This window comes from Lissotriton helveticus, chromosome 3_1 (genome assembly GCF_964261635.1).
Source record: "Lissotriton helveticus chromosome 3_1, aLisHel1.1, whole genome shotgun sequence".
NCBI classification, from domain to species: Eukaryota; Metazoa; Chordata; class Amphibia; order Caudata; family Salamandridae; genus Lissotriton; species Lissotriton helveticus.
The window spans coordinates 91,772,767-91,797,180 of NC_136061.1; the positions used below are offsets into that span (position 1 = coordinate 91,772,767).

Below are 24,414 nucleotides of genomic sequence, written 5' to 3' on the forward strand. Positions count from 1 at the left end.
TCTGCCTATTCTTTACATTAGTATTTTACATTTACTGCCGTGGTGTGAGAATGCATTTCATGAAAAGAAATATAAAGTGGTGTTGTCGAAAGAAAAATGAGCAAGCAAAAGAGGGGTTGCTGAACTGTTCCTATGGAGAGATAGGGAAGTTTTTATCTGGCGTGACCAAAGGCGTTCGTGTGACACCCCAGGGCATCCATTATGTTGGATGTATTTGCCTCACACACCCAGAAGGGTGTCATGCTTCATCATCGGCGTTTGCTCCTCGTCGGGGAGGCGGTGCAACCCCCGACGGGCTCACCTCAAAGAGGGGCTCTTTGGCGGAGATCTTTTTATCCAACAGCCTTATGATGAGGTGGGGGTGTGTGGGCAGGATGGTGTGTTATTGTGATTGGGAGATTTAAAATGTAGCAAGGGGTACCGGAATTCGCTTTATTCTGGGGGTCCCCTGGCTGCAACTAAAATGTGGGGCTAGCTCGCTAGGTGTCAGCAGGTTAACTCAAGTGATCCTAGAGGAGACTAGAAGTGAAGGTGGTCGACATGTTTCTCGCAAAGGGTCAAATCACCCGCGATTCATCAGGACCTTTACCAAAGTGAGGAGTAGGAAAGAACAACAACAACATGCTAGTGTCATGTATGTGGTGTTTGTTACCTCTGTGGATTCTCCTATGCCTATACATAGAAAAAAGGTAAGGAAACAATGGTTAAAACGTAATTACATTGAACCAAAACAAGTCACGTTATTGCCAGGGCATGGAAAGGTAGTGGCATGCTGGCGGTGTTGTGAACTATTGTGCACAACCACTGCATGCCTAGGAAAGTGGAGTGTGCAGCGTGCATAGTTTGGTGCACACATAACCACTGTATAAGTGAGCAGGACTGTGGTGTGAAGGAGTGAAGTTAAAAAACAAGGGTTTTAAAAAAACAGCATACTAAGAGCGATGCGTTGCCCATCCATTAACATTTTCAATGAGCAGTTCTTGTAGGAAGGGCACCAATTAAAACATACTGTGGCTAAGCACCAAACAGACAAACAAACACCCAACTCACTCACACTGTGACCTGAAATGCGCTGAGATGGTGCAGCACACGTTCCCTTCTTACCTATTGGTCAAGGACTACTTGCCACATGAGGGATCGGCGGGGCAGAACATCAGGGATGAGCCCATGAATTGTCGCTGGGGGGAAGCACATAAGTCGCGCCTATCGGTTACTGATACAAACACGGGAGTGTTCGTTGGTCAAGGCTATACCTATCCTGCTCCCGCTTGGAGCGATGTCACTCACCTCAAATCACCAGTGTCCGCGTGGGGAGACCTACCCATCACCGCCGAGCTCGAGTAGATAAGTGAGCTCGGCGGGCGGTGTATTTTAACCTGGCAATCGACCTGGCGTGTATGGACGTGACACCGCCCACCCCACAAAGTCATGTGATTTTAGCCGGTATTGTGGCGGCCATCTTATAATGGTGAATGGGCGCTGAAGCGCTAGTGTCTTGGGTTAGTAATCACCAATAGTTTGTAACACAGGGTCTAGATGTGGGAGACCTTTGGGAGAAAGCAGAAGGAGAAGGACCCCGTGTGAATCAAAAGGTGTATCATACGAGTTTCTATATGGAAATCAGAATTTCCAACCAACCCGGTGTCCGTCCAAAGTGTGGCGGCCATGATGTAGTGGGCATTTGGCTCGTGTTCGATAGACATTGACAGGAGTATGTCGTATCATAGCCACTTGTTGGTCTTACAGTTGGGTGGGCCCCGGTGTAATGGTAGAGGGGAACAAACGTCAAAGTGTGAGTAAATCCCAGAGAGGGGGGGTGTGTGATGGCAACAAGGTAGAGTAAGATAAAGTGTCATTTTTGCACTCGTTGTATGCCCTTGTCGGATGTAAGGGCACAAGCAAAAGCAAGGGACGATGAGCTAAATCCACTAATTACAGCTGGATGGTTTAGAGTGAGTGCCAGGGTATGTCTTTGTTGAGGCCCTGTTTATCTGAGGACAGTCGGTGTACCCATCTCTGTTCTTTCTGGAAGAGGGCATTTTTTGGGCAGTGTGGGCTAGATTCTAACACTACCCACTTCATAGAGTCTTCATTGTGGTTGGAATCAACATAGTGTTTACACATCTTTGTGTGGGTCTTCTTGCAGCGGAAGTTACTGCAATGTTCGATGATCCGGGTTTTGACTGGGCGGGTTGTCATCCCGATATATTGCAAGCCACACGGGCACGTGAGCATGTAAATACAGTGTGATGTGTTGCAATTGGTGTGGTGTCTGAGCTCCCATTTGAATGTCTCTGAAAGTTGTATGGTCTTCAGTGTCATGGTGTATTTGCATACCCCACACATCCCGCACGGGTAGTGGCCCGTTACGGGGGGTAGATGCCACAAGGTTTGTTGAGTTTCTTTCCTGACATTCTTGGGCCTGGTGCTAATTAGGATATCCTTCAGGTTTTGTGATCTCTTGAAGGCGAACCTTGGTTCATCCAGGACCATGTCTCCTGTGTTGAGAATTCCCCAGTGGTGTTTGATCGTATTCCTGATTTTGTTGGATAGTGGGGTAAAGGTGGTCACACAGGTAATTGGTTCATTCTCAACCGGGACTCTTTCCTGACGATCAAGAAGTGCTTCTCGGTTGTTGTTCCTGGCCCATTTTCTAGCTTTTAGAACATCGCTTTTAGGGTATCCCCTATCAAGTAGGTTCCTCGAGAGGACTGAGGACTCCTTCTTGTAATCTGATACAGCACTACAGTTGCGCCTTATCCGCAGAAATTGGCCAAAGGGCAAGTTGGTGCGTAAGGCCTTGGGATGGTGGCTCTTGTAGTGTAGGAGGCTGTTACGGTCTGTGGGTTTTCTGTACATCCTAGTGCTTACAGCCCCTTCTTCCAGTTTTATTGTTAAATCAAGGAAGGCGATCTCATTAGGTGAGGAGGCCATGGTGAAATTTAAATGAGGGTTCAGTGTGTTGATCCATTCAAGAAAAGCTTCATGAGAGGTAGAAGGGCCCTTCCACAGGATTAGAATGTCGTCTATAAAACGTCGCCACATTTTGATGTTGTCCCGGAAAGGATTGGACTCATGGTGTATATGTAGTCCCTCAAATTTAGCCATATACAAACAGGCCACCGAAGGGGCAAAAGTACTGCCCAAAGATGTACCTTGGGTCTGGTGGTAGTACTTGCCACTGTACTCGAAGTAATTTTCGGTGAGAGCTAGGGTGGCGCATTCCATAACAAAAGTCTGTGGGGTGTTGGAGTTCCAAGTTTCTAGGCCCAGTTTTTCCTCAATTACCTCTAGAGTGGCCCTCTGGGGGATGTTAGTGTAGAGGGCTTCCACATCTAGGGTAATCAAGAAATCAATCTCTCCTACGTCCTGTATGGTATCCAGGATACGTAGTACATCCGTAGTGTCTTGGATGTATGAGGGAATGCTTTTCACAAGGGGTTGTAGAAAATGGTCACAGAATTGGGAGAGTGGCTCCAAAACGGAGTCTATCCCTGAGACAATCGGTCTCCCTGGTACTGGTCTGGTCATTTTATGGATCTTGGGCAGTATATAAAAGTATGGTACCCGTGGGTCCTTCTTTATCAGAAAATCTGCCTCCTTTCTGGTGATCCATTGTTCACACTCAGCGCTTGTGACCAAGCTTGTGATCGCGGTCTGTAAGCGCATAGTTGGATCAGTAGGGATGGGTGTATAGTATCTGTGGTCGCTGAGTTGTCTGATACATTCTAACTCATAATCCACAGTATTCATTAAAACTGTGGCTCCCCCTTTGTCCGCCTGTTTAATAGTAATCAAAGGGTCATCGGCCAGTGATTTCAATACAGCCATCTCGTTCTTTGAGATGTTGGAGTGTGATGTTTGCCGGTCTAGTTTATTGACGTCTTTGAGAACAGCTTGTTCGAATGTCAAGACTTCGTTTGGGACCATTCCGTTATGGGGTGTGAAGGTTGAAGGATTGCGTAGTCCTGAGTCTTCATTAGTTTCGCAGGGCTTGCCTTCAAAAAAAGTTTTCAACCTTATTTTCCTGAAAAACGATTTGAGTTCCCTGGTTTGCTGGAATGAATCTATTTTAGGGGTGGGTACAAAGCCCAAGCCTTTCTGAAGCACTTCTTCCTCTCTCTCTGTGAGGGGACGGTCAGATAAATTTACCACCAGGCTTATTTTGGTCCTGATCGGGTCGTAGTCCTCGTGTCCATCCCTTGGGGGCGTGTGTCTTCCCACTGAACTTTCTTTTCTGGTAAGTTCCCTCTTTTTCGCCCTCGCCCTCTGCCCCAACCTCTGCCTAAAAAAGGAGGGTGTGTAGGGTTTTGGGGGGGATAGAACGGAGGATATTGTGGTGCAAACGGGGGTTGAAAGTGGGGGAATTGTGGGTATTGCCAAACAGGGGGACCTGCTGGTTGTCCTTGGTTTGGGTAATTGGAGTAGTTATGTTGTCCACGTCCCCTTCCCCTTTTAGCCCTGGGAGGCATCTGTGCAGGATTATTTTCCCCGCTACTATCAGAACCACTATTGGAACCCCTTCTCGAGGAATTCGCGCTCGAGTCTGAATTGTAGCTTGTGCCTGGGGGGACATAGTCGTCTCTAAGATAAGGATAGACTTTTTCCTTTGAAAATTTCTTTATGTCCTTTTGTAGTTTAGCTACCTTCTGGTTCATGAGGTATTCTTTATGTTCCGCAATTTCCTTATTGAGCTCAGACAATTTTGTTTTGAAGCCCGGGTTTTGTACCGTATTCTTCAAGGCGGCCTCTGCTGCTTGGATCTTGACTAGAAGCGCATCCGCTAATCGTTTGGCTGTATTTACGATGAGGATGAGCAGGTCGTGGGTGCATTTCCATGATACCTGTGACCATTCAACTTTAAATATTCCGTCCTCCCAGAAAATTCTGGGGAAGTTTTTGACAATCAAGCCATTAGGTGCAATTTTGGCTTTAAAGTATTCAGCCATCATTGTCCCGTGGATTGTGACCCTTATCCATTCTCGTTTGAGATCGGACAGGGATTGCCACTCAGTTGTATTACTCCCTGTTGCCTGTTCGATGTCGATGCCAAACAGAGAAGGTGTCCTCATAATTGCTGCTGCATCCTCCTCACCAAAACTCAGTCCTTGACCCTCCATGATGGTGAGATCAAGGGTGTCTGGTCTCGGTGGGGTGGAGTCCTTCACAGAAGGAAGGGAAGGGTGGGGGAAGAGGTTCAAGAATAAAATAAGAAAAGGTTCCAATGCCGTAATAGGCTATGGACCGAGTAGGGCCCAACCCAATGGTGTGGGCTCAATTGGAAGGGGGATTTGAACAATCTAACCCGCCAGGAGGGAACTCCCACGGTTGGCACCGTGCAAAAGTTTTTATCAAGAGGGGGGAGATAAGGCAAATGATCAATCGATCAACGGGCACTGTTTACCACTCAGGAGGGTGGAAGGTCCAGTAACAGCTTGTGTCCGTATCTAGTACTGAGCAAGCAAAAGAGGGGTTGCTGAACTGTTCCTATGGAGAGATAGGGAAGTTTTTATCTGGCGTGACCAAAGGCGTTCGTGTGACACCCCAGGGCATCCATTATGTTGGATGTATTTGCCTCACACACCCAAAAAAGTCAAAAGAAAAATGCCACTAAATAGGGTTATAAATAAAAAAATATATGTATACTCTTGTAATGTGACTTTTCTCTCTTTGTTCTCTTTAATCATCAGTAATGGATCATTCAGGCAGCTCTAGAACACAATTAAAAATCCTTTCTAGTTACATTTGCTGTTTGAAGTATACACAGATAAGTGCTGAAAATACGGCTTTAGGTGACTGCTTATTTTGTACCTTCTAAGACATCAAAATAATGAGCTGGCAACCCTAATCATAAGTCTGGAAGTTTGTTGCAGGATCAGCACATTTTTTATTTCCTCCACCCTCGATCCCTGATTAATGCAATATTAGCAATAGTATAACTTATATCTGAAAGCCTACGCCACCGTAATATAACATGCTGATTAACTTCAAGTGTCTGGGAATGCACCCTGCATTCAGACAACTCACTCCTCATTCTCGTCCTTCACTTTCTCGCTCACCCTGCACTCACAGCAATCATAATGCATTCACACTGATCACAATGCACACACACCATTCACCCGCTCACCCTGCACTCACAGTGATCACTGCACTCACAGTGCACTTGCGCCTGGACCGCGCCCAGCGCCAGACCCCCTGGCCCTCGCAAAACCCACTACACCCGCATTAAGTATGACGCCGCCACCCTCCTAGCCCTTAACTCCGGACGCACACCACAATGCTACGAAGCTTCCCCAGGTCGTACCCACGGTCCCTTCGCCTGCCACTCCTGCAAGTTTGCCTGCATCAAGACCCACACCAAATCCACGACCTCCAAACACAGCTCCGACTCTAACCACCTAAAATGCATCCTGCTAAACACCCGCTCGATCCACAAACACGCCACAGAACTCTGGGACCTACTCGACACTACCTCACCGGATGTCGCCTTTCTTACAGAAACCTGGATGAACGCATCATCAGCACCCGACATCGCCATAGCCATCCCGGACACGTACAAGATCATCCGAAAAGACCGCACCAACCAAACAGGAGGCGGCATCGCCATCGTTCATAAGAACACCATCAGAATCACGACCAGCTTCGACGATAACCTTACACCTGCCGAACACCTCCACTTACAGATCCACACCGACCCCAGGACTACACTTAGAGGCACCCTCATCTACACCACCAGGAACCCGTAAACAATTCTGCGAAGACATCACTGACTTCATCAGCCCACATGCCCTCCCCTCCGAGAACTACATTCTACTGGGAGACTTCAACTGCCACCTGGAAAAGAAAAACGACTGCAACACCACGACCCTTCTGGACAACCTGGCCAATCTCGGACTCGAACAACTTGTTGACACCCCCACCCACTTAGCCGGACACACGCTTGACCCTATCTTCACCTCCAGCAAACACATCTCCTTCAATCATACCACAGCTCTCCATTGGACGGACCACAGCTGTGTTCACTTCAGCTACAAAAATACCACAACTCACAACCCCCCACAACCTATTCCTCGAAGAAACTGGAACAAAATCACCACCGACCAACTCCTCACATCGCTCAACCAAAACACTCCCGCCCTCTCATCAGACCCAAACGAAGCTGCCACCAAACTCAAACAATGGATCACTCACAGCGCTGACGAACTAGCACCTCTGAAAAACCACCAGATCAAACAAGGTAGCAAAAAGGCCCCCTGGTTCAACGATGACCTTAAGAATTCCAAGAAACTATGCCGTACTCCCGAAAAAACATGGAGAAAAAACCCAACCACTGACAACCTGACAACCGTCAAGGTAGCCACCCGCAAACACCACCAATTGATCCGCGCCACCAAGAAATCAGCATTCAAGGATCGACTAAACAACAACGCCCATAACAGCAAGGAACTATTCAACATCGTCAAAGAATTTACCAACCCCACAGCAGCCTCAAACGACATCACTCCCTCCCAAGACCTCTGCGAATCATTATCCTCTTTCTTCTACAACAAAATCGCCGACATACACAACAGCTTTAAGAACATTTCGAAAGAACAGCCCACCCCACCCACTTCCAAAACCAAACCGCTCTCTAACAACCTTAACGCCTGGAACCCAATCACCACTGAAGACACCATCCGCCTTATGAACTCCATCCATTCAGGTTCGCCAACAGACCCCTGTCCCCACCACATCTTCAACAAAGCAGACTCCATCATCGCACCCCATCTCCGTGATGTCATCAACTGCTCCTTCAACTCCGCTACCTTCCCAGAAAGCTGGAAACACGCCAAACTCACTGCCCTCCTGAAGAAGCCCACAGCTGACCCCTCTGAACTTAAGAACTACCGCCCCATTTCCCTCCTCCCTTTCCCGGCCAAAGTCATTGAGAAAGCCGTCAATAGCCAGCTCGCCGCCTTCCTTGAATCCAACAACTCCCTCGACCCCTCACAGTCGGCTTTCGAGCCAAACATAGCACCGAAACCGCCCTCATTGCAGCGACAGATGACATCCGAATTTTACTGGACAACAGAGAAACAGCTGCCCTCCTCCTACTCGACCTCTCCGCCGCCTTCGACACAGTCTGTCATAGCACCCTCATACAACGCCTCAGCAACATCGGAATACAAGGAAAAGCATTAGATTGGATCATCTCGTTCCTCGCCGGGAGAACCCAGAGAGTCCGACTCCCCCCTTTCAAATCAGAGGCCACCGAAGTCATCTGCGGAGTCCCACAAGGATCATCACTCAGTCCCACCCTCTTCAACGTGTACATGAGCCCCCTAGCATCCATCGCGCGACAACACAACCTCAACATCATCTCCTACGCTGACGACACCCAGCTGATCCTCTCCCTCACTAAAGACCCTAACACCGCCAAAACCAATCTTCATGAAGGCATGAAGGAAGTAGCCGAATGGATGAAAAACAGCCGCCTAAAACTCAACTCAGACAAAACGGAAGTCCTCATCTTAGGATCATCCCCCTCTGCCTGGGACGACTCTTGGTGGCCATCGGCCCTGGGCACAGCACCTACACCCACAGACCACGCACGCAACCTGGGCTTCATCCTAGACTCCTCCCTCTCGATGACCAGACAAGTTAACGCCGTCTCATCCTCTTGCTTCAACGTACTCCGTATGCTCAAAAAAATCTTCCGTTGGATCCCCACCGAAACAAGAAAGACGGTCACCCACGCTCTGGTCACTAGCCGACTGGACTATGGAAACACCCTTTACGCCGGAACCACAGCCAAACTACAGAAAAAACTCCAACGCATCCAAAATGCATCGGCCAGACTCATATTGGACATCCCTCGCCAAGCTCACATTACCGGCCACCTAAAAGACCTCCACTGGCTTCCCGTCAACAAGAGAATAACATTCCGTCTCCTCACCCACGCTCACAAGGCCCTCTACAAACTAGGACCCGAATGCCTCAACATACGACTGTCCTTCTACACACCCACCCGCCAACTAAGATCCTCCAACCAAGCGCTTGCCGCAGTTCCGCGCATCCACAGATCCACCATGGGAGGAAGATCCTTCTCCTACTTGGCGGCCAAGACCTGGAACTCTCTCCCCACTCAACTCCGCCTCACACAGAAACACATTTCATTCAGAAAGGAACTTAATACCTGGCTTTTCGATAAATAATGCTCCCCCTCCCACAAGCGCCTTGAGACCCTATGGGTGAGTAGTGCGCTATACAAATTTCTGAACTTGAACTTGAACTTGAACTTGCGGACTTCACCCTGAACCTCATCCTGCAGTCACACGAGCACACTACTCACCCTGCACTCATGTGACACTTCACTCACCTGTCCCCTCACTGCTCAATCTGCAATCTCACTCAAATAAGCCCATCACTAACCTTGCATTCATTCGTCCCACTCTGCACTTACATCCTCTCCCACATTTATATGATCACCTCACTCACCCTGCACTCACACTATCTCATCGCTCACTGTGCACTCATATGGGCACTCCTGCCACCCACACGGTGCAGGGGGTTAGTGGCCCTGCTACACAGAACGTGTACCATGCAGATCACAGAGCTGAGGGGGTCATTAGGATGGCGGCATCCTACCGTGAAATGGGACCGTCCGCCATAAAGGCGTGGGTCCCGTGGGGGCCATTAGGATGCGCCCGCCACAGTGACGTGCTCATCCTGCATTCCTGTCATGGTGGCGGGCGGTGCACTCAGCACCGCCTGCCACAATGCTAGGAAGGCATATTGTGCACTTCCATGCACAACATGGCAGGCACCGCGCGGTACCTGCCATGTTGTGCATGGAACTGCAGGAGGATACCATAGGTACCCCCCATGTGCACCCCCACCCCCCAGAGTCCTGGGGGGGGCCCGCAATGGGCCCCCGCAAGCAATTCCATTGCCGCCACGGAGAGGCATGTTTCCGCCCCCCATGGTAATATGGCTGGCGGTGTCTAACAGACACCGCCGCCATATTAAACTCTTTGGACGGTCTTTCCATCTGCCGCAGTCCCCCCGCCATAGTAATATGGCGGGCGGAAATGGGTGGCGGGCTGGGACGGATCTCGGGCGGATTGCCACCGCCATGCGGGCAGTGGCGATCTGCCCGAGATCCTAATGGGCCCCTGAGTGTGAGTAAACTATGAGTAGCATCATAAAAAAATGAATTGTTTGTCTGAAAGGTGCTATAGAGAGTAGAGGTGCATTGTAGGTGAGTGGTAGTGAGGGAATTCATGGAGAAGGCGGAAACAGGGGTGCCAAAAAGGACTGTTGCACCGTGTGCGACCAGTGCTAGGGCCAGCTAGGACCTCCCCCCTTGAAGTTCGGGTCTAGTTGCGCCCCTGGCCACTACAGGTGTGGTTAGTGCAACTCTGCAGCCAGGGTCGGGCTGGGAACCAGGATTAAGAGAGAGAGAAATTATGAAAGAGAGCCCTCGACCTTCAGAAGCAGTTCCCTATGGCACCAGCCCCCAAGGTGCAGTGCCCTGTTGAATACGTGGCTCGTTTGTCCGTGCCCTGCCACTGCACTACAGTACTGGTGCTCTCTACTTCACCCCCACTGCTCAGTGTGTTTGGGGTGGGAGGTTCTTATGTCGTGTTTTACAGGTCTGTGTGAACGAGGGAAAGTGGCTGATTTCACCACCTGTTCACTTAGCAACTGATGCTTGCATGGCTGACTTCCAGTGCTTGTTTTGTGTGAGCGAGGTGTGCAACGGGAGACAGCACTGCTGGCGCGTAGACTGCAGCTGTACTGAGCGAGGGAAACCTTGCATGGCTGCTGCTTGCACTATACAGGTTCCAGATGTGCGGGAGAAGCTTGCACAGCTGGTGCGGTGCGTGCCAGATATATCTGCAAGGGAAGCTTGCACTGCGGTGTTGGTGTGGGGAGGCTTGCATTGCTGATTTTTTTTGTTGTGTGAGATTACAAAGTCCTGCTGCTGGTGCTGTGCCTTTTTTGTGGGTGTGTGCAAGCGAAATATGTAGTAAAACAGCGGTGCAAGAAGACGTGTGTGCAGGATACAAGCATCCACTTCTGCTGGCTAGGGGCTACGTCGTCTGTGCGCTACTCAGGTGGCGTAGATTTTTTAATACATTCATCTAAACTCGGTTTACTGCCTGACAGGGAAAACAATCCATTCGCATCTCCCCAGCCAAAGAACACGACCTGTGAGGAAAACATGGCACACATTTCAAGTTTTCCTCTGACTGTGGCTGCCAGCCTCGGCCCGGGGCTCAGCTTGGCCCTGTGAAGAAGGGATGGCCCTGAGGTAAGAGGATCCCCCCGCCCCCCCCTCCCGCGCGTCTCACCTCCCGTGCGTGCGTCAGAGAGCACGTGCCTAGACAGGGGGCGCCATCATCATTAGGACGGGTTATCCCTCTCATGGGCCCCGGCCATGGGCAGCTTTTAGCCAATAAACGCGACTTCCGCGGCTGATCAGAACAGTTAGCGCATCCCTGGGAGCCGGTTGTCATGGAGACTGGATGAAGGAGGGTGGGGGGAGAGGAGGCAGAAGGAAGCTGTTCCCTCGCACCGCTCACTGCCAGGAAGCCCCGAGATAAAGCCGCAGGAGCCCTGTCGGGTACAAGGGGTTGGTCTGCAGGCCTTGACCCTCATGGCAGAGGTGTTTGACCAGGACAAGAAGCATCCTTCACAAGAATCTAATGCTTTGCCCCTAAGCGCCCCTCGAGGGAGCTGATCCCGAAAACACGATGCAGGCAGAGGTTACTGGCATAGGATAGAAGAAAACACCGTTTCCTGGCTTCAATGAATGAAAGAACAAGCTTAGAATTACACCATCATTTCAAGTTCATTGCACCTGGAAGGAATTCATTCCCTGAGTTGACAGCCCACTGTGACCTGGGAGCCTGGTGATTCTGTTAAATCAATTTTATTAACACACCAAATAATCATGTTTTGTAACAGAACAGTCCAGGTCTGGAACCAGGATGTCCAGGTGGTAAAGAGCGCGGAAACAGCTGCATAACCTGTGCCTACCATATACTGGAAGGCAACCAGTCATTCTCTTTGTGCCAAAACCAAGTAACATTTTACCACATGACACTGCCCAGATTCCAGAACAAATAAATGCAAATAAATGAATAAATGCAGAGGCCACAAGCTTTCCTTAGGAGCCAGCCACCAGTAATGCCGAATGCCTGGGCTGCTGAAAACCAATGTGCCTAGTATTGGGCCCACCTCACGCCTCTATTTCCATCACTTCCTATTTCTGTATCTATTTCTTGTGGGTTCTTTTTCATCCGTGCCTTCTTCTTTAGATTCTCTTGCCTAGATTTCTTTTCCTCCTTACTTGCCCATTTTCTGCCTTTCTCTTTCTTGTTCCGGGTCACAGTCTGCGGGCATACATGCCAATGTTTAGAAACTGGAAAGTGAGAAATTTTGGATTAAAAAAAAAAAACAACTTTCATTTATATTGAAGGAGAGGCAATTTTAGGTGGGAGACAGATGAAATAAAGCCATTTTGGCTTAAAAAAACGTAGAATCTCCTGCTGAGTAGGGTCTGTTGGCTTGTTTGTGATGATGAAACATGAGTCCAGGTCAACAAAAATGAGTGCCGATGCCTACCAGCTGCAACCAGTGGCACAAGTGAAGCACTGGTCACCCTTCTCTAAAGAGTGCAAGCACCCACCATATATTATTTTATGTAAGAGGCTTAAAGTGCGCCATTTATGAAGTAAAGCATCTGAGCACTTTTCCACATAAATTCTCAGACGATACAGCGAGATTAATTGAGGCTAGTATCCCTCAGAGTTGCTGGCGTAAGAGGGTCTATCGGCAGGGGAACGGGGCAGAAGTCCTTCACTGGTTTCTGGGAGGAGATGGGGCTGGGGAGGGATCTTAAGATGAAGCCCCTCCCACATACCTCTGAATTTGGCACCTGTGTGTGTCAGGTTTCCCAGAGATCCCTTCTCTCCCGTGGTCTTTCACTGTCTCTATTGATTCTTGAACTTAGTCCCAGCTAATATTATACATTCGATTAGCTTCCACAAGGAAGTACACTCCTGTAGTTATGCGCTAATCTCTAATTGTTCCCCGTACTGTATTCACATAATCCACTGTATTTATATGTATATGTATGTATAGGTCATTACCTATATTTGATCTGTAAAGCAGTCAGATACCCGCAACGGTTTTGTTTGCGCTATACAAAACCGCCAAAATAAAATACAAAATAAATAAAAATAAGGAGCCTCTGGAGGTGTCATTTTGAAGTCTGTGTTGCTGATGGTACTTGGCATAGGTGTAATCCACTATGGCCTTGATGAAAGCTGAAAGCACCATCTACAAGCAAGTGAAACTCCTGGTGGGTGGAGAGCATGTTTCTTTTATTTTGGAGCTCTCAGTTATCATTTAGTTAACATAAACAACTGTTTAAAAAGACGAACTTTAAAATTGGGGATATCATACTCTGAAACTCTGTAAAATATGCTTTATGCCACCTCCCACCCATTTTTACTACTCTTAACGGATGAACTTCTCCAGTGCCCTCCTCTTCACCATGTTGCCCTCTGCAAACTTTAAGTAGCACCTAAGCCTGTGTTTTACTCCTGTCCTGCCCACCCCATCTCTCTCCGCCCTTATTAAAAAAACAATGGGCCCTGAAAGAGGGGGAGGGTAGACCAGGTATTGGACCAGGAGGCAGAAGTGGGATACTGCATACTGTCCTGGCCCCTTAGGTCTAGTCTACTAGTATGCACACATGTCACCTCAGGCTTCCACTCAATTAGCAGTCAGGTGAAGTATGGCTAGAGCGGGGCAAGAAACATCAGTCGATTGACTGTCCTGCCCTTGTCTCGTGAGCATGACTGGCCAAGAGGAAGACAGCTGGAGTGTGCGGCCGACTACTCATCCTCTCCTCCATCTCACAGCGGTGGCCCGGCCCGCTCCCATTTCGATGCAGTGGAAGGCAGGTCAAGAGAGGACTCATGGGGCAATACTGTCAATGGTCTGGGACGGGGGCAGTAGTAATCCATTACCCTCACCCTCCCACCATGGAGAGTCCTACCCTTCACTCTTAACCTAGTTGACTCTGAGCCACCTGGGGAGCAGGCATGTAAGTTATGTTAAAATGTTATGCTAAATATTTGTTTATATAGCGCAGTGTAGTTGGCGCTGAGCCAGAGAAGGGGTTGATGTTGTTTGCCGCGTCCTCCTTGCACAAATCACAGATCTTCTCTGCCAGCCTGATTGACGGGGGGGCTACAGGGGGTGGCAGGGCTGAAGTGGCATTAGGCTGGTAGCTAAGCTTAAGCGCCACAATTCGGAGACCACTATGCTGGCGAAAGTAGCCAGTCCAGCAAAGTTCATGTTGTGACTAAAGTTTCATGGGTGGTAGTTTGATGTTGAGATTTATGTGATGCACTATCATTTCTTAGGAAGTATGGTTCATAATCAATTTCAGTGGAAACCCTCAGGTCACTGTCCAGCTGAACCACCAGGATCTACAGATGAGGTGGAGGAGATAGCATGGTTGAACAGAGTTTGTGGGAAGGAGGGGGAGGACAGCAAGTTGAGGAAGTACCCATAAACCAGTATAATAACCCCAATTTAGGGTTTGAGCCAAGCCCAGCCTGCCTATTCCTTGATGGTGGTTGGGCTTTGCGGCCTCATCGTGGCGCGGCAGAGGTTTAGGTAGGTCAGAATATCATCAAGATAGGAATGGGCCTCTGCAGTGCATTAGGTGGGACACATTAGCTCTGCTGTTGTATTCATTATTAATTAATATGGAATGCGCCTTGCATGCGTTATGGATAATTTTTGTGATTTTGAGTCCACTTCGAGTGTCCCTAACAATATCAACATTGAACCAAAACCGGTTCCAGTTGTGGAGCAAAGTGTGGTTTCTTTAGAATGTACTCAAGTTATTGACAAACAAGTAATTGAACCAAGAAGAAGTTGTCGCATCAGAAATGTTCCTGTTAGAATGAAAGATTTTGTTAGATTTTAATTGTTATTACTGTATATGTTTTGCAATGTTATGTATATAGTTTTTTGTTGTTGTTTTTTTTTCAAAAGGGGGAAGGTGTGTTGTATTCATTAATAATTAATATGGAATGCGCCTTGCATGCTCCTTGCATTTTTTGGAGAGGGTTCGGAGAAGGCCAGTTGGGTGATCACTGTAAGCCAGGACCCGATGCAGAGTGCTTGTTAAGCTGTTACCTGTTTAACGAATAAATCTATTTCATAACCCACATCATTGTAATGTGATACTTACATCATCTGCCTCTCACTCCAAGGACTGGTCCAGTGAAGTAAGAGTCAAGCGGGTTGATGGCAAGGTACGAGGACCTGCGGCCACCTATCGTCCCTTGAGGAGGGTAATGCGGGTGTCTGTGTTTTAGGCGTTGAACACAGTTGTAAAGTCCAGAAGGACGAGCAGGTAGAGGACCACTTCATCTAGTATGTTGCCTCAGACTGCATTCATAGTACAAACTTATCTCTGCCATTCGCTAAGAACCAATACATTCAGTCTATATAAGACAGCCCCATCAGCCTCTTGCCTCTGGAAAGATGCCCTTAGGCTCACAATGGGACTCTACAACTCCAGAGGTGAGCCATGTTTCTTTTTCCAAACTCTCGCCTTTCTGCCCAGACAGTGCAGGTTCTGGACGAGCCTCGGTGGTATGCCAGCATTAATACTTCCTTATCATGCCTTGGTTGATCATGAAAAAGAAGCCCTTACTGTTAAGGTGCACTTTGTAACCCTTGTAATATGACTCAGACAGAGTCGGTGTATCTAGGAGATTGTTTGGCATAAGAGGTACAGCTGGGTTGCCTGGGACTGACCATCGAGACAGCTTCACTGTTTATTGGCTTGTGTTTTTTATAATATGAAGCAACATTTCATCTGGAAGCATTTGCTTCTCACTGTAGGTGTGTGCAGTGAAGTTCATAACATCAGATGCTGGGCTGAGACCTGTGATGTCATAATTAGAATGTCGTCAGCCGAGCAGGCAAGTGGTAGCTGAAGTTTGATGACGAATATAGTAGGCGTGTCAGGAAGGCTGGCTGTATCATGGATGCCAGGCTCTATCCAGTATCTTGTTGAGGACCTCCGACCTACAAAGTCCCAGGGTAGTACCTGTTTAAAGTATGATAATGATACTCCATAGGCTACTCATGTTGAAGGCCCAGGCTTCAAGATTAAAGGAGCCGAAACATTTTTGTGAGTGAAATACATGGTTGAATGACAAAATTGGAAGTAAAGATTACCAATGAGCTTTCAGGATCATTTTGGGTATCACTTATAGAGAGGTGTTATCTTGAAGACGGAAGAGGTGCTTGGTGGAGGGAAACACAGAGTACATGAGATATCTGAATATGCCCACATGGTTAGGGAGTTCTTCTAACAGACGGTTTGGGATGTCCTATAGACTCTTGGGTATCCAAAACGTCTTCAGGCCAGTCTCTTCAGTACATGAGGCCTGTACACTTTTGAGTTAACGGCACGTTGCAGGGGTGCCGGGTAGCTGGCACGTTGCAGGGGTGCTGGGTAGCCTGCACATTGTAGGGGTGCCAGATGGCTGGCATGTTGCCGGGGGTGCTGGGGAGCATACTGTTTGGATTTAGTTTCTTTAGTCAGTTCACCACAGGAACCGTGGTTTGGGAGGCTAGTTGACCTCACACAACCCTTTCAGCACCAACTTTACTCCTGAAGACAGCCAGATTCTTCTGGGTGCTCAACACACCAGGAACACAACTGAGATTCTACTATTTGACAGTATCTCATCCTACTCTCCCCCTCTCTGAGGAGGCAGGTAGGCATCTAGGTACTAAGCCAGCTCAGAGCTTCTTCAACAAATTGTGCAGACTTCAGGTGATGTTCCGTCACCCCGGGGAGTCAAGTTTTCATGCAGACATCATGCCTTGGTCCCAATGTATCTCTATGGAGCACTCCCTTCCTTGGTCAAGAAACTAACAATTTAGGGTGGTTCGGGTCTCACTTTTATATTCATTTTTCTGACAGAGAATGTGGTTCTGAAACTGGTTTAGCGGAGTTCCCTTTTAAATGTTATTTCCTGGCTGTAATGCAGACACAGCCTCAGAGCAAGGTGATGACTCTCAGAGACGGCCGTGATGATGCTGGCTTGAGGCGGAGAAGGCATAACACGAGAATGACATGGGAAGTCTCTGCACCAGACGGTCATCAACCTTTCTGAAGTTGTAATATGGGAAAGATCAGAGCGCAGGGCATGCCCTTGTCCACCTGGACGACGCAGCCCCGCCCACCCATTAGAACGCTCGCAGCGGTTAAGGCGTTAACAACAGAATCCCTTGACTCTCACCCTCTTCCCTACCATCCACCAAATGACATTGGTCAGTAAAACTAATAAGCAACCACTTGCTCGCTAAAAGGTCCTTATAGATTTTCTAAGGGTAGCCATGTCTTCATCTTCCCTCACTTTATTTTCTGGGACTCCACCCTCCAGGCACATAAATGCAGAAAGTACACTTCTGCTTCCCGGGAAAGTTGTATCCCTACTTCATCGTGTGCCACATTAAACCAGGGGCCATCCAAAATGTATCTCACTAGTTCCAGCAACCACACTCGCATCTCACAAACAATCTGGCTACCTTATGTGTGAAACACATCCATCATGCAAACACTCATATGACACACACATCTAGTATGTCAGCACAAGGGTCTGGGTGTTACATGGAAGAGGAACTTTAGATGAGTGGGACCGGTGGCCCACAGTACTCCTTGACACAGATAAAAGGTCTGTTCCTTTCTGTTAACTCACACAAATCGATATGTTACCACCCCCGCTTCATGTCAACAATCCCGAACATGGATAGTCGTCCCATGTAGACAAAGGAGGGCGCGCCTGGTGCACGTCTCCAGGTCACAGAACAGGTCCTAGATCTTGGCATGCCACGGGCAGGCCCAGGCCTTTATGCACATGCTACAGTAGCATGCTAAATAGGGCAACAAGCAGTCAGGATACAAGTTTCACATGCAGCCGAGTTACTCAGGGCAGGGGACATTCCTGTCCCACCACAGTGGCAATACGGTGTGAAAGCGTACAGGTTTTCGCCTGTTTCTAACTAGAGGCTCAACCATGGACCCATAAAATATATCTTGTACTGATTACAATTGCATGTTTGCCCTTTTACCCATGACCGGTAGCTTTAGTACAGGCAACATTAAGACCAAGAAAAAAAGGTTTAACAAATGAACTACGGACCATGAAATGTTTGTGAAAAGTAAATCGCGTCAAATTTAAGGAGTTGACAGTGGCAACGTGACAAATGCATACATTGTTTGTCCATCGCCAAGAAAGCATATGGTGTTATTTTGCACATCTGGAAAAGACAGGCTATAAATTCTAGTCCCACATCTGCTCATTGTAACACACTAACACCTAAAGCCCCTCACCATCACCTTCCCCATAACCCAGTCCTTTCTCCCACACACACAGAGGAGCTTTTCCAAGACATAACACCTGCTAACAGCCGGGTACTGGAAACAACCGTACTCTGATTTCTTTCTTACAAAAATAAACAAGTATGATAATTTAATCAGTCATTTATCTTTTTTAAAGAAGTCTTTTTTAGTATCCTGTCATTTTGCGATTTTAACATTTTGTCAGCCTCTCTGTACAACATATTATGGTTTTTATTAACTGAAGTAAACTTAATTTGACTAAGTAATTTATGTTTCATTTCGGATATGAAATCCTTAAAAGGAAAACACATAAACCAGTACAGCATCAAGATTAACCTTAAAACACGTGTATTCGGAATGCTGCGTTGTTACGATACACAAGTTGTGTATCGTAACAAAGCAGCGACAAGGCACAAGTTTGGAACATGTGCCAGTGAACCAATATCCAACAGTCATTGGTTAATAATCTCCGACATATATTTGACATGGCATTTTGCTGGCTTTATAATCCGTCTTCGCTTACCAGAAGCTTCTCCCCATAGCACCGTAGGTAGGTCTTTGATTTGAAAAGTCTTGTTACATAACCAATCCTTTTATTCCAAACATGATATCATGCATGGTACATTCCAAGTCCCAAAAGACAAAATCATCTGGGGTTCTTAACGCCCACGACACTGTAGGCAATATTTCGATGTCAGTCGGAAAGCCTTTGACAAAGACATCAGTGGTTTGAACTCCGACCCAGCCGCGGCCCGTGGAGGGAGTTACGGTGGGGCGGGTAGGGGGAGGGGCAGGTTGGAGGGTGCTAAAAACTGGCATATGGATAATTGCAGGTAACTACACAATTTATTAATTAAATTGTGTACTTACCTGCAATTATCCATATGCCTGTTTTTCCACCCTGCCCCGCCTCCCTGCCCCACCGTAACTCCCTCCACGGGCCGCGGCTGCTCCGACTGCAGTATTTCAATGAAGACGGTCGGACTCTGAACCAACCGGGGAAATCCGACTCGGTTCCGACGGGCTCAAGGAGCCTGTCAGCCAGTCGGATACCGCTTATAATCCCTTAAGGACGGCGTTTCCGCTGTCAGGATTATGATGTCGGTTCCCGACAGCTTTCCATGTTGACCTTCCTGACCAAAAAAGGCAGTCGCACAATGACTTTGGGGGCCCCTAGCAGGGCCTCCATCCCTTCATGGCCTACGGTTGTGACCTGGGGGCACGCCTGAAAATCTCTGCACATGGTGCCTGCCACACAGTGCAGGGATTTACACAAACTCCCATTTCTCAATGGGAGCTTGTGCAGTGGGCGATTAAAAAAATTAATTAATTATTTGATAACTAAAATATAGATATTTCCCCTGAGGATATAGATATTTCCTGATAGTCGTGGGAATAGAGTATTCAACACATTTATAATGGAGGTCATGGTTCAAAAGTTGGAAAGGCAGTTAACACTACAGAAAAGTGATACGCGAAAGCCCATCTGGCATAAATGCAATGACTTTAGACTCCTATGAAAACCTAAACTAAATTCTGTATTTTAGTAACTCAGAGTTTCCAGGAGTAATAGTGAAGAGGCAAACTCGGCACGAATAGCCAATCGAATCTAGTAACAAAAAAAGCAATGTCAGAGATAGGTTGTATAAGCAAAGTCATAGTGACAGTGACACAGAAATATTAATCCCACTGGATTAAGAAAAGGTGTGTTCAATTTTAGTAGCGCGTTATGCTCACGGCTGGACTAGTTTTACTGGGAACATGCAAACTCACCCACGCTGCTATGCAACATGGCTAAAAAAACATTGACAAACCCAGTAGATCTTACATAGTAAAGACCTATTGGCTATGCCAGAGCTTGTTTTTTTTTTGTGGCGTGGCAGGACGGAAAGGCAAGGAACGTAGAACAGGGCAGGATGGAGGCAGCAAAATAAACAACAGTGGGAGGAGGTTCGAAGGGGTAAGCAACATGAGAGGCAAGGGCCTAGCAAGACCATGGATGGTGGAAGGAGAGCGGGAGGGAGCAAGCAACACCACAGAGAGCAGGAGGGTGTGGGAGAGGGACAAGGCAAGCACCGACGAGGGGTGGGGCAGGGAAAGCAACACAAAGAGGGAAGGTGCAAGCAACATCGCGGACAGTGTAGGATGGGAGGGGGATGGACTGCGAACGGGCTCAGTTTGATGGAGTACAACAAATAAAAAAATTGAAAAGTATCTGCCGTAGCGTGTACTTGGTCCATGCTCCACATAACAGATGGACACACTAAGAGAAAGTGAAACTGGTTGGCACGGACCAATGAGAAACAAAAAAGTGAGAGTGACTCTTGTTTGCAGTAAACCAATGGTCAGTAATGTTTGGTCTCAAAGTCCTTTTTTTTTTAAAGTTAAAAGTTAATAGACTCACGATTGACAATGCATGCACCGTCTCAAGCGACACCTAAAAATCAAAGATACTTGGAAATCCCCCACATTGATTTCACCAACCCACCAACCCTCCTCCCCCACCACGGAAACCACTAAAAGAAACTAACTCAGTGAGATAAATTCCTAATGAACAAAGGATGCCTTTCCTTCATTAAAATAAGAGATGAATGTTTTTCTATTCTGGATCGCGTGATATAAATATGTCAAAGGTCTGTAGGGCCCTTAACATAGGAATATATAGGGTCCAATTCACAAAGATTGGTGTATGAGTTGGTGTGACTTATTCTTGAGGGACTTAACTTTCAGGAGGACACCGGGCTTACTTCTGGAGTTTGGGAGTTCTACACGTGTTCTCCACAGAAGATTCTTTGTGAATTCAGCCCAAAGTCTACCATGTTTAGTTTCCAAAGCAAGAGTCAGCTCAAACATCTAGCACAGCTAACAATTGTTCCCAGTTCCATATGTGAATATTTAGGCCAGTCCCCATTTTTTCCTTAGAATGTTGGTACATGTAGTCGTATTTTATCCAATAGCCAACCATTGACTACAAGCCTCAGAATTCTAAGAAAAAAATGAGAGAGGACTAATTAGTCACATATAGATCTGGGAAACTTGAAAGATACGTGCAACAGATAATATTGGAAAGCAATGAGTGTGCTCTCATTTTAGCCAAGCTACGGCTTCCTGGTGGTTTCACCACATGTGTAATTGCTCATAAATGAAGAATGTTGTCTTCCACGTGTCAGATCAATAGCAGCGAGCCAGGTCGTCTACTCACACGCTTCCTGTTAATGCCTTGTTAATCAGCAGAGCGGATAGAATTGATTAAACATCAGCTGACACTGCAAATTGCCCCTACACCCTTGGCTTCCTACCAGTCATTACAAAATGAGGCAATGTCACCTACTGACAGGAACAAAGACAGGAAGATCCTGCATGCTAGCCCCACCCACCAAGCCGCGAGAGTGGATACAGGAGGTCATTTCTGGGCTTGGGCCCTATTGAGGCGTCGCTTACCTCCCTTTAGAGCGGGCGGTGCAAGTCTCCTCTTTGGGAGCGGCTATCCCGAGAGAAGATTGGAGTAGCTTCCATCTCTCTTGGGGTGGGCTCCTGGAGTGCCTCCTACTGTGTGGTGCAGGGGACACTGCCATACCACACACGTGGGAGGCTTGTCTACTGGGCCTCTATAAGCGGACAAAGCAGACGAAGGTCCCGGACAGATTTTGGGACCTTGGTTTAATAACAGCGAAAAGACTAATTACTAAGCGCTGGAAGAACGGCGAGCCTCCCCAGGCAATACACTGGCGCAACTCCTTTGATAATTGGGCGAGAGCGGAGAGTGTAGCTTTGCAAAGGGAAGAAACAGCGGGGCTCTGCATGTATCCCATAGCCCAGGCCTGGGATGACACTTTGGCTGCTTTCCACCAGGCGTGTCTGCAGGGAGGTATTACTTAGTCACACTCCCCTTTGATCACTGCCCCGGCAGTAACGCTGGAGCCGGAGGCTGCCCAGCGCGGCAAACCTGCGCTTATACCTCCATGGGAGGGTAGACTTTGTTGGTACACACCCAATGGGCACTCCTGCTGAGTCCCAAGGGATGCGACCTCTGCGGCACTGGACAGGAAGCTATGACTGCCCCCTTTAGCTCCCCCTCCTCTTACATAATGCACCTTCGAAACCGGGATGGCACCTATTAGCCGGAATGTACCTGATCTAGTTTGCTGGAAGTAATCCTGATTGTTTTCAAGTGGTCCCAATTATTCCTGAACTGTTTGTTTAATGACAAAGGTGCCCTAGCCCGGATGTTTTATTTGCAGGACGCATGTGGCAAAAATTGTTATCTTAGCGAACTGTTGTTGTTTATGTATATCCTTGCACAGCTGTGTTTGACATTCGTGCCATATTCTTTCCTTTTATTGTGTATAAGGGACGGATACAGAAAACAAGTTTATCCTGAAACAACCGCTGTTTTTATTTGTCATGTAATCTCATATAAGATATGCAATTAAATATATATATATATATATATATATATATATATATATATATCCATATATCCAACACAGCATTCCCCGATTCTGGAGCCCCCAACCCTTCAGGGCGGCCTCTGGACAATGGGCTCAGAGCAGCCCATCAACACACCTCCAAGTGTAAAACAAAGACAGAGGCCCAATACTGGAGATGAGGTATTTAATCAGGCCACCCAGCAGCAGAGCATAATTTTCCGTTTCCATTTCCCAACGTTTCGGCATTTCCTTAGCCTTGATCACGGGTGGAAGCAAAGATACTGAATTTGCATAATGCGCTCGTACGTGCTTTTTAAATTGTAAGTCACATGACTGGTTTTGTAAAAAATACAAGTCCCACAGTGCATTGCATCATTATTGAAATTGTACGATCTGGAAGTCCATATTTACAACACCATCGTGGAAAGTTCTTACTTTGGCAATATCACTGTTGTTTGTGTGGGTCCTTCAAATGAACACAGTCAGGTGAAAAGGTAGTTTTTTGAATCATATTTTCTATTTTTCTAATGGTTCTGAGCAAAGCCTCTTTCTCCAGCAAGATCTATATATATTCAAACAAACAGGGGACACTGCCATCATCACTTTCCTTCTGCATTGTGGCGCAGGAGGTCCAGATCATTCCGGGCATGAGCTTTGATTCCTTGCGTTTTGCCTGGGTGGTGACCAGTGAATGCATATCCTTTCATTCGGGACACCGGGCCTTATTTCTTTCTATTTAAGGAAGCGCAGGTAGGCGTTAAACTTTATACAAAGTGTGCGGAACGGTTCGGCAGTATTTTGGGACAACGTTGGTTGATTTGGTGTGTTCTCATTATGGATAAGCATACAGCAAAAAGAAGGCATACTTCACCTTTGCCTTCTTCATCTTCTCATTTTTCCGGCATTGCCTTTCTCCCAAACGCAAACGACATGGGAAGGAGGAGAGGATGCAAAGGATTGTTCTCCAGACTTCAGCTGCTTTTAAAGAGGATTCGCTGGTTTCCTCCCTGAAGTTAGAGGCTATCCATGATTCGGGAGACTCAATTGATGATGCTCCTGATCCCACAGACTTATACAGCAAGTAAATGGCTAAAGATATGATGGTGGATTTATTCGCCCATATTAGGGAAAATTTGAACTTTTCTCCTGTTTCTTTCTTGAGGCAATGCAAAAAGTCTGCTAAGGTGTAATTGCCAATTCATCAATTTGTTATGGAGGTTGTGAGACAAGAATGGAGAGATCCTGGAGGGATAACTTTGCCGCGGTTCATGATGAAGGTTTATCCCTTGGAAAATATGGACGCTATGTTGCCAGATACTGTCTACGTGGATTCTGAAGTGGCAAGTCTGGTAGGCTGCTTGTCCATGGCAGAGGAAAATATTCTGAAGGACCCATCAGATACAAAATGTTGCTTCTGCTCATAAGAAGGTGTTTTCAGGAACCTGTGTAGCCATGGTGGCTGGCGTTTGTGGGGCATATACAGCCCAATCTCTGATGACCGATTTCAGGAATCAATTTTCTGTTCTTCAGAATGAATCAGTTTGTCTT

At 47.3% G+C, this 24,414-nt stretch overlaps 1 protein-coding gene across 1 annotated transcript in view; it reads right to left on the minus strand.

The window, feature by feature from the left end:
• Window positions 1-24,414, minus strand: part of SGSM2 (small G protein signaling modulator 2) — a 929,300-nt gene that overhangs the window by 813,698 nt on the left and 91,188 nt on the right. The window lies entirely within an intron of this gene.